We start from the raw sequence: 11,345 nt of genomic DNA on the forward strand, positions 1-11,345 counted from the left end.
CTAGGTAAAGCTCCGCCTTATCTCAGCTCACTGGTCACGATGGCAACACCCATCCGTAGCACGCGCTCCAGCAGGTGTATCTCACTGATCATCCCTAAAGCCAACACCTCATTTGGCCGCCTTTCGTTCCAGTACTCTGCTGCCTGTGACTGGAACGAATTGCAAAAATCGCTGAAGTTGGAGACTTTTATCTCCCTCACCAACTTCAAACATCACCTATCTGAGCGGCTAACCGATCGCTGCAGCTGTACATAGTCTATTGGTAAATAGCCCACCCTTTCTCACCTACCTCATCCCCATACTGTTTTTATTTATTAACTTTTCTGCTCTTTTGCACACCAATATCTCTACCTGTACATGACCATCTGATCATTCATCACTCCAGTGTTAATCTGCAAAATTGTAATTATTTGCCTACCTCCTCATGCCTTTTGCACACACTGTATATAGACTCCCCCTTTGGTTTCTACTGTGTTATTGACTTGTTAATTGTTTACTCCATGTGTAACTCTTTGTTGTCTGCTCACACTGCTATGCTTTATCTTGGCCAGGTCGCAGTTGCAAATGAGAACTTGTTCTCAACTAGCCTACCTGGTTAAATAAAAGGTGAAATAAAAATAAACAAATTTAAAAAAATAAACAGACAGTAGGCAATTAAGGTCACAGTTGTGAAAATTTAGGACAGTAAAGAGGCCTTTCTACTGACTGAAAAACACCAAGCGAAAGATGCCCAGGGTCCCTGCTCATCTGCGTGAACGTGCCTTAAGCATGCTGCAAGGAGGCATGAGGACTGCAGATGTGGCCAGGGCAATAAATTGGAATGTCTGTACTGTGAGAAGCCTAAGACAGCACTAAAGGGAGACAGGATGGACAGCTGATCATCCTCACAGTGGCAGACCACGTGTAACAACACCTACACAGGATCGGTACATCCGAACATCACACCTGTGAGACAGGTACAGGATGGCAACAACAACTGCCCGAGTTACACCAGGAACGCACAATCCCTCCATCAGTGCTCAGACTGTCCGCAATAGGCTGAGAGAGGCTGGACTGAGGGCTTGTAGGCCTGTTGTAAGGCAGGTCCTCACCAGACATCACCGGCAACAACGTCGCCTATGGGCATAAACCCACCGTCGCTGGTCCAGACAGGACTGGCAAAAAGTGCTCTTCACTGACGAGTCGTGGTTTTGTCTCACCAGGGGTGATGGTCGAAATCACGTTTATTGACGAAGGAATGAGCGTTACACCGAAGCCTGTACTCTGAAGCGGGATCGATTTGGAGGTGGAGGGTCAGTCATGGTCTGGGGCGTGTGTCACAGCATCATCGGACTGAGCTTGTTGTCATTGCAGGTAATCTCAACGCTGTGCGTTACAGGGAAGACAACCTCCTCCCTCATGTGACACCCTTCCTGCAGGCTCATCCTGACATGACAATGCCACCAGCCATACTGCTCGTTCTGTGCGGGATTTCCTGCAAGACAGGAATGTCAGTGTTCTGCAATGGCCAGTGAAGAGCCAGGATCTCAATCCCATTGAGCATGTCTGGGACCTGTTGGATTGGAGGGTGAGGGCTAGGGCCATTCCCCCCAGAAATGTCCGGGAACTTGCAGGTGCCTTGGTGGACTAGGCCCCTTTTTTCTCCACTCCCTGTCTGAATGACGTGCCCAAAGTAAACTGCCTGTAGCTCAAGGCCCTGAAGACAGGATATGCATATAATTGGTACCATTGGAAAGAAAACTCTTAGAATTTTGTAGAAATGTTAAAATAATGTAGGAGAATATAACAATAGATCCAAAGAAAAACCAACCAGAATTTTTTTGAGGGAGACCATCCTCTTAGAAATGCAAGAGAACAGTCATATTGAAAATTAGCTCCCTGGATGCAATTCCCATATCTTCCATAGAGTGTCAGCAGTCTTTGGTCAAGGTTTCAGGCTTATACATTCAAAAACGAATAATAAATATCAGTTTTAGTAGAGGGACACAGTCTTGGAAATGTGTGTTTGTGCGCGCCATTATGATATTACACACCTGCTAAAATCGGTTTTCCTATTGAACATACTTCTTTCCGAAAAAAAATTATAGTTTGATTACATTTTAGGGTATCGGAGGAGTAAATAGAAATGTATTTTGACTTGTTGAAACAAAGTTTAGGGGTAGATATTTAGATTCCTTTCTCTGCAAATTGAAGTGGATTATTCAAATCGATGGTGCCAACTAAACTGACTTTTTGGGATATAAAGAAGGATGTGATCTAACAAAAAGACACTACATGTTATAGCTGGGACCCTTTGGATGACAAATCAGAGGAAGATTTTCAAAAAGTAAGTGAATATTTAATCATTATATGTGAATGTATGAAACCTGTGCTGGTGGAAAAATATTTTGATCTGGGGCGCCGTCCTCAAACAATCACATGGCATGTTTTCCTTGTAATAGCTACTGTAAATCAGATAGTGCAGTTAGATTAACAAGAATTTAAGCTTTTAGCTGATATAAGACACTTTTATGTACATAAATGTTTAAAATCCTTAATATTTATGATTTTTTATTTGAACAGTGCGCCCTCCAGTTTCACTAGCGGGACACCTAGCCCTAAGTTAATGCAGCTGGTGGCCACACCAGATACTGACTGTTACCTTTGATTTTGACCCCCCCCCCCCATAAACCGAGTTTATGTCTCGGTTGTTGGTTTTGTAGTTACTGTTAGACCATTCCTGGTGAACAAGCAAGCCATTAGGCTACATAACTTTTAATGTTATGGTCTCTAATGGTCTTCAATGGTAAAAGTCCCAAACACACACTGTATAGTGTTTGCAATTGTAATGGTATAGGTTTGGGTTTAATGATAAATATCACTAATCACAATACATTTTGAGCTGTTTCCTGATAATTGTACTGAAAAACATGCAATTCGTTTTTTTATTATGGTTGTTTTGGAAATATTGAATCAAAAATTTCTTAGATACCGGAGCTTGTGAATTCAAATAGACTTTATTACAAAAAAGTAACGAAGCCGAGCAATTCCATGGAACAACTAAATTCTCTTGCCATAGACCTCAGGCCTTATAGGTTTCCACCTTCAGATAACACACACAGTCACTCCCCTCTATGTAGATAATTAACACCCCTTGGTCTCTCGCCACCATTATCTTTCTGTCTCAATTCTGGCTTGTTTACAGATTCTATTGGTGGCATATCCATAGCAATGATACAAAAAAATAAGACGCACATAATGCAGGTGTCTGTCCAATGATACTCATAGGACTACACAATGGCTCTCCCCAAGCCTGTAATGGCACAGACATGCATATACAATACAACTACATGCCCTAAAACCAGTCACAGGACCAGGCAATGACTTCCTTCAGGCCTACAACAGCACAAGCATACATACATAATGCAATTGCATGTCTCAATACTAGTCACAGGACCAGGGAATGACTTCCCTCAAGCCTATAACAGTACAGGCATATATTTTCTGCTTACATTCTGTTTTTACATGTCTAGTGATTAACTCCATGTTGACCCAGCTCTGTTCATTCACCTGAGCTCAGCCTTTATTCTGCTTGCACATGTCTATTAATTAACCTTATGTTGATACTGCTTACTACTTCTGAAGTGCATAATATATTTACTGGAAAATCACCCGTAGTCATGAATTTTCTCCTATATTGTCACAACATTTTAGTTCCTAGCCCAAGTGGTGCAGCTGTCTAAGTCACTGCATCACATTGCTTGGGGCGTCAATACAGACCCGGGTTGGATCCCAGGCTGTGTCATAACCGGCCGTGTGGTGGGCCAGGCAGACTTCGGTCATCAGTTGAATGGGTGTTTCCTCCGACACAGTGCAGCTGGCTTCCGGGTTAAGCAGGCGGGTGTTAAGGACATATGACTCAACCTTTGCCTCTCCCGAGCCCGTTGGGGAGAAAAAGGGGGTAAAAAGCAAAAAGGTTAAAACCACACTATTAATTTTCCTAATGAGACAATGTTGGTAATGTTGATCACAGTGAACTTTTAAAAAAGCTAGGGGCGTGGATCAGAAAACCAGTCAGTATCTGGTGTTACCACCATTTACCTCATGCAGTGCGACGCATCTCCTTCCGCATAGTGTTGATCAGGCAGTTGATTGTGGCCTTGTCCCACTCCTCAATGGCTGTGCGAAGTTGCTGGATATTGGCAGGAACCAGAACACGCCGTCGTTGACGTCGGTCCAGAGCATCCCAAATATGCTCAATGGAGCATGCAGGCCATGGAAGAACTGGGACATTTTCAGCTTCCAGGAATTGTGTACATATCCTTGTGACATGGGCCCGTGCATTATCATGCTTAAACATGAGGTGATGGTAGCAGATGAATGGCACAACAATGGGTCTCAGGATCTCATAACGGTATCTCTGTGCATTCAAATTGACATTGACAAAATGCAATTGTGTTCTTTGTCCGTAGCTTATGCCTGCCCATTTCATAACCAAACTGCCACCATAGGGCACTCTGTTCACAACGTTGACAAGCTGGCTTCTGTTTACAGTTCTACAGTGGCCATTGAAGATAAGAATCTTATTGAAGTTCAGAAGAATAGCCCTGTCCCAACCTTCTTTAACAGTCCAGTCACTCCATGACACTCAAACAGTAATCCTCTTACTTTGTTTGGCTTTGAGGTTGTCTGTTTTATTCTGCCTGGTCAACCAAACAACCAGCAAATCCTTCACTCCATAGGCAAAGGTCATTATGGCCAGCCAATCAGTGTTGGGGTGTTTTTAAGATACATTTTTATCCTTAGATTTGAGCCCTGAATCCAGCTGCCTCTTACACAGAGAACCTCTTAGCTTATGCCGGTTGTATCTTAGTGGTCACTGGACCTTGAGAGATCACAGCAGCAGCAAAGAGATGGGAGAGGTGGATCCCCTAAAATGGACCCCCTAAAATGTCCTTACTCCTCCTAATGCCAGTCTCAAATAATATGTTTCAATCTCACCTAATCACCCATGAATGGCTGGGGGCTGCCAATAGGTAGATAGCACCACTGGGAGCACTAAAAGGCCTTTGTAATTATCTGCATTGAGGTGGGATCTGCTTCTCCATCTGCTGGTGCTGGCAAATGGGAGAGTCTGTCCACTACAAGCCTTAGTCGTACACAGTGGTGGAAAAAGTACCCAATTGTCATACTTGAGTAAAAGTAAAGATACCTTAATAGAAAAAAAGTCACCCAGTAAAATTCTACTTGAGAAACCTTTAAAAGTAGTTGGTTTAAAATACACTTAAGTATTAAAAGTAAAGTAACATATACTTAAATATCAACAGTAAAAATCATTTCAAATTCCATATATTAGTGGTCTAAGGCACTGCATCTCAGTGCTAGAGGCATCACTAAATCAAATAAAATTGTATTGGTCACATGGTTAGCAGCTGTTATTGTGAGTGTAGAAAAATGCTTGTGCTTCTAGTTCTGAAACTGCAGCAATATCTAACAAGTAATCTAACTTTTCCACAACAACTACCTAATACACACAAATATAAGTTAAAGAATGGAATAAGAATATACACAAATAAATAATATGGATGAGCAATGACAGAGGCATAAGCAAAATGCAATAGATGGTATAAAATACAGTATATACATATGAGATGAGTGATGCAAGATATGTAAACATTATTAAAGTGGCATTATTAAAGTGACTAGTGTTCCATTTATTAAAGTGGCCCAATGGTTAGAAGTCTGTATGTTGGCAGCAGCCTCTCTGTGCTACTGATGGATGTTCAACAGTCTGATGGCCTCTATCTCGAGGCTGTTTTTCAGTCTCTCGGTCCCAGCTTTGATGCACCTGTACTGACCTCGCCTTCTGGATGGTAGCAAGGTGAACAGGCAGTGGCTCGGGTGGTTGTCCTTGATGATCTTTTTGGCCTTCCTGTGACATCAGGTGCTGTAGGTATCGTATCTGCCAAAGCAGCAGCTACTCTTCATGGGGTCCAGCAAAATTAAGGCAGTTTGTACAATTTTAAAACATTACAATACATTCACAGATTTCACAACACACTGTGTGCCCTCAGGCCCCTACTCCACCACTACAACATATCTACAGTAGTAAATCCATGTGTATGTATAGTGCGTATGTTATCGGGTTTATGTGCGTCTGTGCCAATGTTTGTGTTGCATCACAGTCCCTACTGTTCCAAAAGGTGTTTTTATTATCGGTTTTAAAAAAATATGTAATTTTACTGCTTGCATCAGTTACATGATGTGGAATAGAGTTCCATGTAGTTATGTCTCTACGTAGTACTGTGTGCCTCCCATAGTCTGTTCTGGACTTGGGGACTGTGACGAGACCTCTTGTGGCATTTCTTGTGGGGTATGCATGGGTGTCTGAGCTGTGTGCCAGTAGTTCAGACAGACAGCTCGGTGCATTCAATATGTCAATACTTCTCATAAATAAAAGTAGTGATGAAGTCAATCTCTCCTACACTTTAAGCCAAGAGAGATTGACATGCATATGATTATTAGCTCTCTGTGTACATCCAAGGGCCAGCCGTGCTACCCTGTTCTGAGCCAATTGCAAAGTCCTTTTTTGTGGCACCTGACCACACGACTGAACAGTAGTCAAGGTGCGACAAAACTTGGGCTTGTAGGACCTTCCTTGTTAATAGTGTTGTTAAGAAGGCAGAGCATCGCTTTATTATAGAAAGACTTCTCCCAATCTTAGCTACTACTGCATCAATATGTTTTGACCATGACAGTCTACAACCTACAATTTACATTGCTTTTAGTTTTAGAAATATTTAGGGCTCTTATTCCTTGCCACCCACTGAAACTAACTGCAGCTCTTTGTTGAGTGTTGCAGTCATTTCAGTTGCTGTAGTAGCTGACATGTATAGTGTTGAGTCATCCACATACATAGAAACTCTGGCTTTATTCAAATTCAGTGGCATGTTAGTAAAAAATAAATAAAAGCAAGGGGCCTAAACAGCTACCCTGGGGAATTCCTGATTCTAACTGGATTATATTTGATAGGCTTCCATTAAAGAACACCCTCTGTGTTCTGCTACTTGTCTAACTCTATATCCACATTATAGCAGGGAGTGTAAAGCCATAACACATACATGTTTCCAGCAGCAGACTATGATCAATAATGTCTAAAGCTGCACTGAAGTCTAACAAGACAGCCCCCACAATCATTTTATCACCAATTTCTCTCAGCAATCAGTCATTTGTGTACGTGCTGTGCTTGTTGAGTGTCTTCCTTCTCTATAAGTATGCTGAAATTCTGTTGTCAATTTGTTTACTGTAAAATGGCATTGTATCTGGTCAAACTATTTTTTCCAGAAGTTTACTAAGGGTTGGTAACAGGCTGATTGGTCGGCTATTTGAGCCAGTAAAGGGGGCTTTACCATTTCCTTTTTCTTTTTTCACCTTTATTCAACCAGGTAGGCTAGTTGAGAACAAGTTCTCATTTACAACTGCGACCTGGCCAAGATAAAGCATAGCAGTGTGAACAGACAACACCGAGTTCCACATGGAGTAAACAATAAACAAGTCAATAACACAGTAGGAAAAAAATTAGAGTCTATATACATTGTGTGCAAAAGGCATGGAGGTAGGCAAATAATAACAATTTAGCAGATTAACACTGGAGTGATAAATGATCAGATGGTCATGTGCAGGTAGAGATACTGGTGTGCAAAAGAGCAGAAAAGTTAATAAATAAAAACAGTATGGGGATGAGGTAGGTAAAATGGGTGGGCTATTTACTGATGGACTATGTACAGCTGCAGCGATCGGTTAGCTGCTCAGATAGCAGATGTTTGAAGTTGGTGAGGGAGATAAGTCTCCAACTTCAGCGATTTTTGCAATTCGTTCCAGTCACAGGCAGCAGAGAACTGGAAGGAAAGGCGGCCAAATTAGGTGTTGGCTTTAGGGATGATCAGTGAGATACACCTGCTGGAGCACGTGCTACGGGTGGGTGTTGCCATCGTGACCAGTGAACTGAGATAAGGCAGAGCTTTACCTAGCATGGACTTGTAGATGACCTGGAGCCAGTGGGTTAGGCGACGAATATTTAGCGAGGGCCAGCCGACTAGAGCATACAGGTCGCAGTGGTGGGTGGTATAAGGTGCTTTAGTAACAAAACGGATGGCACTGTGATAAACTGCATCCAGTTTGCTGAGTAGAGTATTGGAAGCTATTTTGTAGATGACGTCGCCGAAGTCGAGGATCGGTAGGATAGTCAGTTTTACTAGGGTAAGTTTGCCATTGTGAGTGAAGGAGGCTTTGTTGTGGAATAGAAAGCAGACTCTAGATTTGATTTTAGATTGGAGATGTTTGATATGAGTCTGGAAGGAGAGTTTACAGTCTAGCCAGACACCTAGGTACTTATAGATTTCCACATATTCTACGTCGGAACCATCCAGGGTGGTGATGCTAGTTGGGCGTGCGGGTGCAGGCAGCGAACGGTTGAAAAGCATGCATTTGGTTTTACTAGCGTTTAAAAGCTGTTGGAGGCCACGGAAGGAGTGTTGTATGGAATTGAAGCTCGTTTGGAGGTTAGATAGCACAGTGTCCAAAGGGCCAGAAGTATACAGAATGGAGTCGTCTGCGTAGAGGTGGATCAGAGAATCGCCCGCAGCAAGAGCAACATCATTGATATATACAGAGAAAAGAGTCAGCCCGAGAATTGAACCCTGTGGCACCCCCATAGAGACTGCCAGAGGACAGGACAACATGCCCTCCGATTTGACACACTGAACTCTGTCTGCAAAGTAGTTGGTGAACGAGGCAAGGCAGTTATTAGAAAAACCGAGGCTACTGAGTCTGTCGATAAGAATATGGTGATTGACAGAGTCGAAAGCCTTGGCCAGGTCAATGAAGACGGCTGCACAGCACTGTCTTTTATCGATGGCGGTTATGATATCGTTTAGTACAATGAGCGTGGCTGAGGTGCACCCGTGACCGGCTCGGAAACCAGATTGCACAGCGGAGAAGGTACGGTGGGATTTGAGATGGTCAGTGATCTGTTTGTTGACTTGGCTTTCGAAGACCTTAGATAGGCAGGGCAGGATGGATATACAATGGGGCAAAAAAGTATTTAGTCAGCCACCAATTGTGCATGTTCTCCCACTTAAAAAGATGAGAGAGGCCTGTAATTTTCATCATAGGTACACTTCAACTATGACGGACAAAATGAGAAAAAAAATCCAGAAAAATCACATTGTAGGATTTTTAAATTTATTTATTTGCAAATTATGGTGCAAAATAAGTATTTGGTCAATAACAAAAGTTTCTCAATACTTTGTTATATACACCATTTGTTGGCAATGACAGAGGTCAAAAGTCTTCTGTAAGTCTTCACAAGGTTTTCCACACACTGTTGCTGGTATTTTGGCCCATTCCTCCATGCATATCTCCTCTAGAGCAGTGATGTTTTGGGGCTGTTGCTGGGCAACACAGACCTTCAACTCCCTCCAAAGATTTTCTATGGGGTTGAGATCTGGAGCCTGGCTAGGCCACTCCAGGACCTTGAAATGCTTCTTACGAAGCCAGTCCTTAGTTGCCCGGGCGTTGTGTTTGGGATCATTGTCATGCTGAAAGACCCAGCCACGTTCCATCTTCAATGCCCTTGCTGATGGAAGGAGGTTTTCACTCAAAATCTCACGATACATGGCCCCATTCATTATTTACACGGATCAGTCGTCCTGGTCCCTTTGCAGAAAAACAGCCCCAAAGCATGATATTTCCACCCCCATGCTTCACAGTAGGTATGGTGTTCTTGGGATGCAACTCGGCATTCTATTTTGGTTTCATCTGACCATGACATTCTCCCAATCTTCTTCTGGATCATCCAAATGCCCTCTAGCAAACTTCAGACGGGCCTGGACATGTACTGGCTTAAGCAGGGGGACACGTCTGGCACTGCAGGATTTGAGTCCCTGGCAGCGTAGTGTGTTACTGATGGTAGGCTTTGTTACTTTGGTCCCAGCTCTCTGCAGGTCATTCACTAGGTCCCCCCGTGTGGTTCTGGGATTTTTGCTCACCGTTCTTGTGATCATTTTGACCCCACGGGGTGAGATCTTGCGTGGAGCCCCAGATCGAGGGAGATTATCAGTGGTCTTACATGTCTTCCATTTCCTAATAATTGCTCCCACAGTTGATTTCTTCAAACCAAGCTGCTTACCTATTGCAGATTCAGTCTTCCCAGCCTGGTGCAGGTCTACAATTTTGTTTCTGGTGTCCTTTGACAGCTCTTTGGTCTTGGCCATAGTGGAGTTTGGAGTGTGACTGTTTGATGTTGTGGACAGGTGTCTTTTATACCGATAACAAGTTCAAACAGGTGCCATTAATACAGGTAACGAGTGGAGGACAGAGGAGCCTCTTAAAGAAGAAGTTACAGGTCTGTGAGAGCCAGAAATCTTGCTTGTTTGTAGGTGACCAAATACTAATTTTCCACCATAATTTGCAAATAAATTCATTAAAAATTTTCTGGATTTCTTTTCTCATTTTGTCTGTCATAGTTGAAGTGTACCTATGATGAAAATTACAGGCCTCTCATCTTTTTAAGTGGGAGAACTTGCACAATTGGTGGCTGACTAAATACTTTTTTGCCCCACTGTAGGTGTGTAACAGTTTGGGTCCAGGGTGTCTCCCCCTTTGAAGAGGGGGGTGACTGCAGCAGCTTTCCAATCCTTGGGGATCTCAGACAATATGAAAGAGAGGTTGAACAGGCTGGTAATAGGGGTTGCGACAATGGCGGCAGATAGTTTCAGAAATAGAGGGTCCAGATTGTCAAGACCAGCTGATTTGTACGGGTCCAGGTTTTGCAGCTCTTTCAGAACATCTGCTATCTGGATTTGGGTAAAGGAGAAGCTGGGGAGGCTTGGGTGAGTAGCTGCGGGGGGGTGGGCGGAGCTGTTGGTTGAGGTTGGAGTAGCCAGGAGGAAGGCAATGCCAGCCGTTGAGAAATGCTTGTTGAAGTTTTGGATTATCATGGATTTATTGGTGGTGACCGTGTTACCTAGCCTCAGTCCAGTGGGCAGCTGGGAGGAGGTGCTTTTGTTCTCCATGGACTTTACAGTGTCCCAGAACTTTTTTGAGTTTGTGCTACAGGCTGCAAATTTCTGCTTGAAAAAGCTGGCCTTTGCTCTCCTGACTTCCCTGAACAGTTGCATATCGCGGGGACTATTCAATGCTATTGCAGTCCGCCACAGGATGTTTTTGTGCTGGTCGAGGGCAGTCAGGTGTGGAGTGAACCAAGGGCTATATCGGTTCTTAGTTCTGCATTTTTTGAACGGAGCACGCTTATCTAAGATGGTGAGGAAGTTACTTTTAAAGAATGACCAGGCATCCTCAACTGA

The sequence above is a fragment of the Oncorhynchus kisutch genome, linkage group LG3, assembly GCF_002021735.2.
Source record: "Oncorhynchus kisutch isolate 150728-3 linkage group LG3, Okis_V2, whole genome shotgun sequence".
Taxonomy (NCBI): Eukaryota; Metazoa; Chordata; class Actinopteri; order Salmoniformes; family Salmonidae; genus Oncorhynchus; species Oncorhynchus kisutch.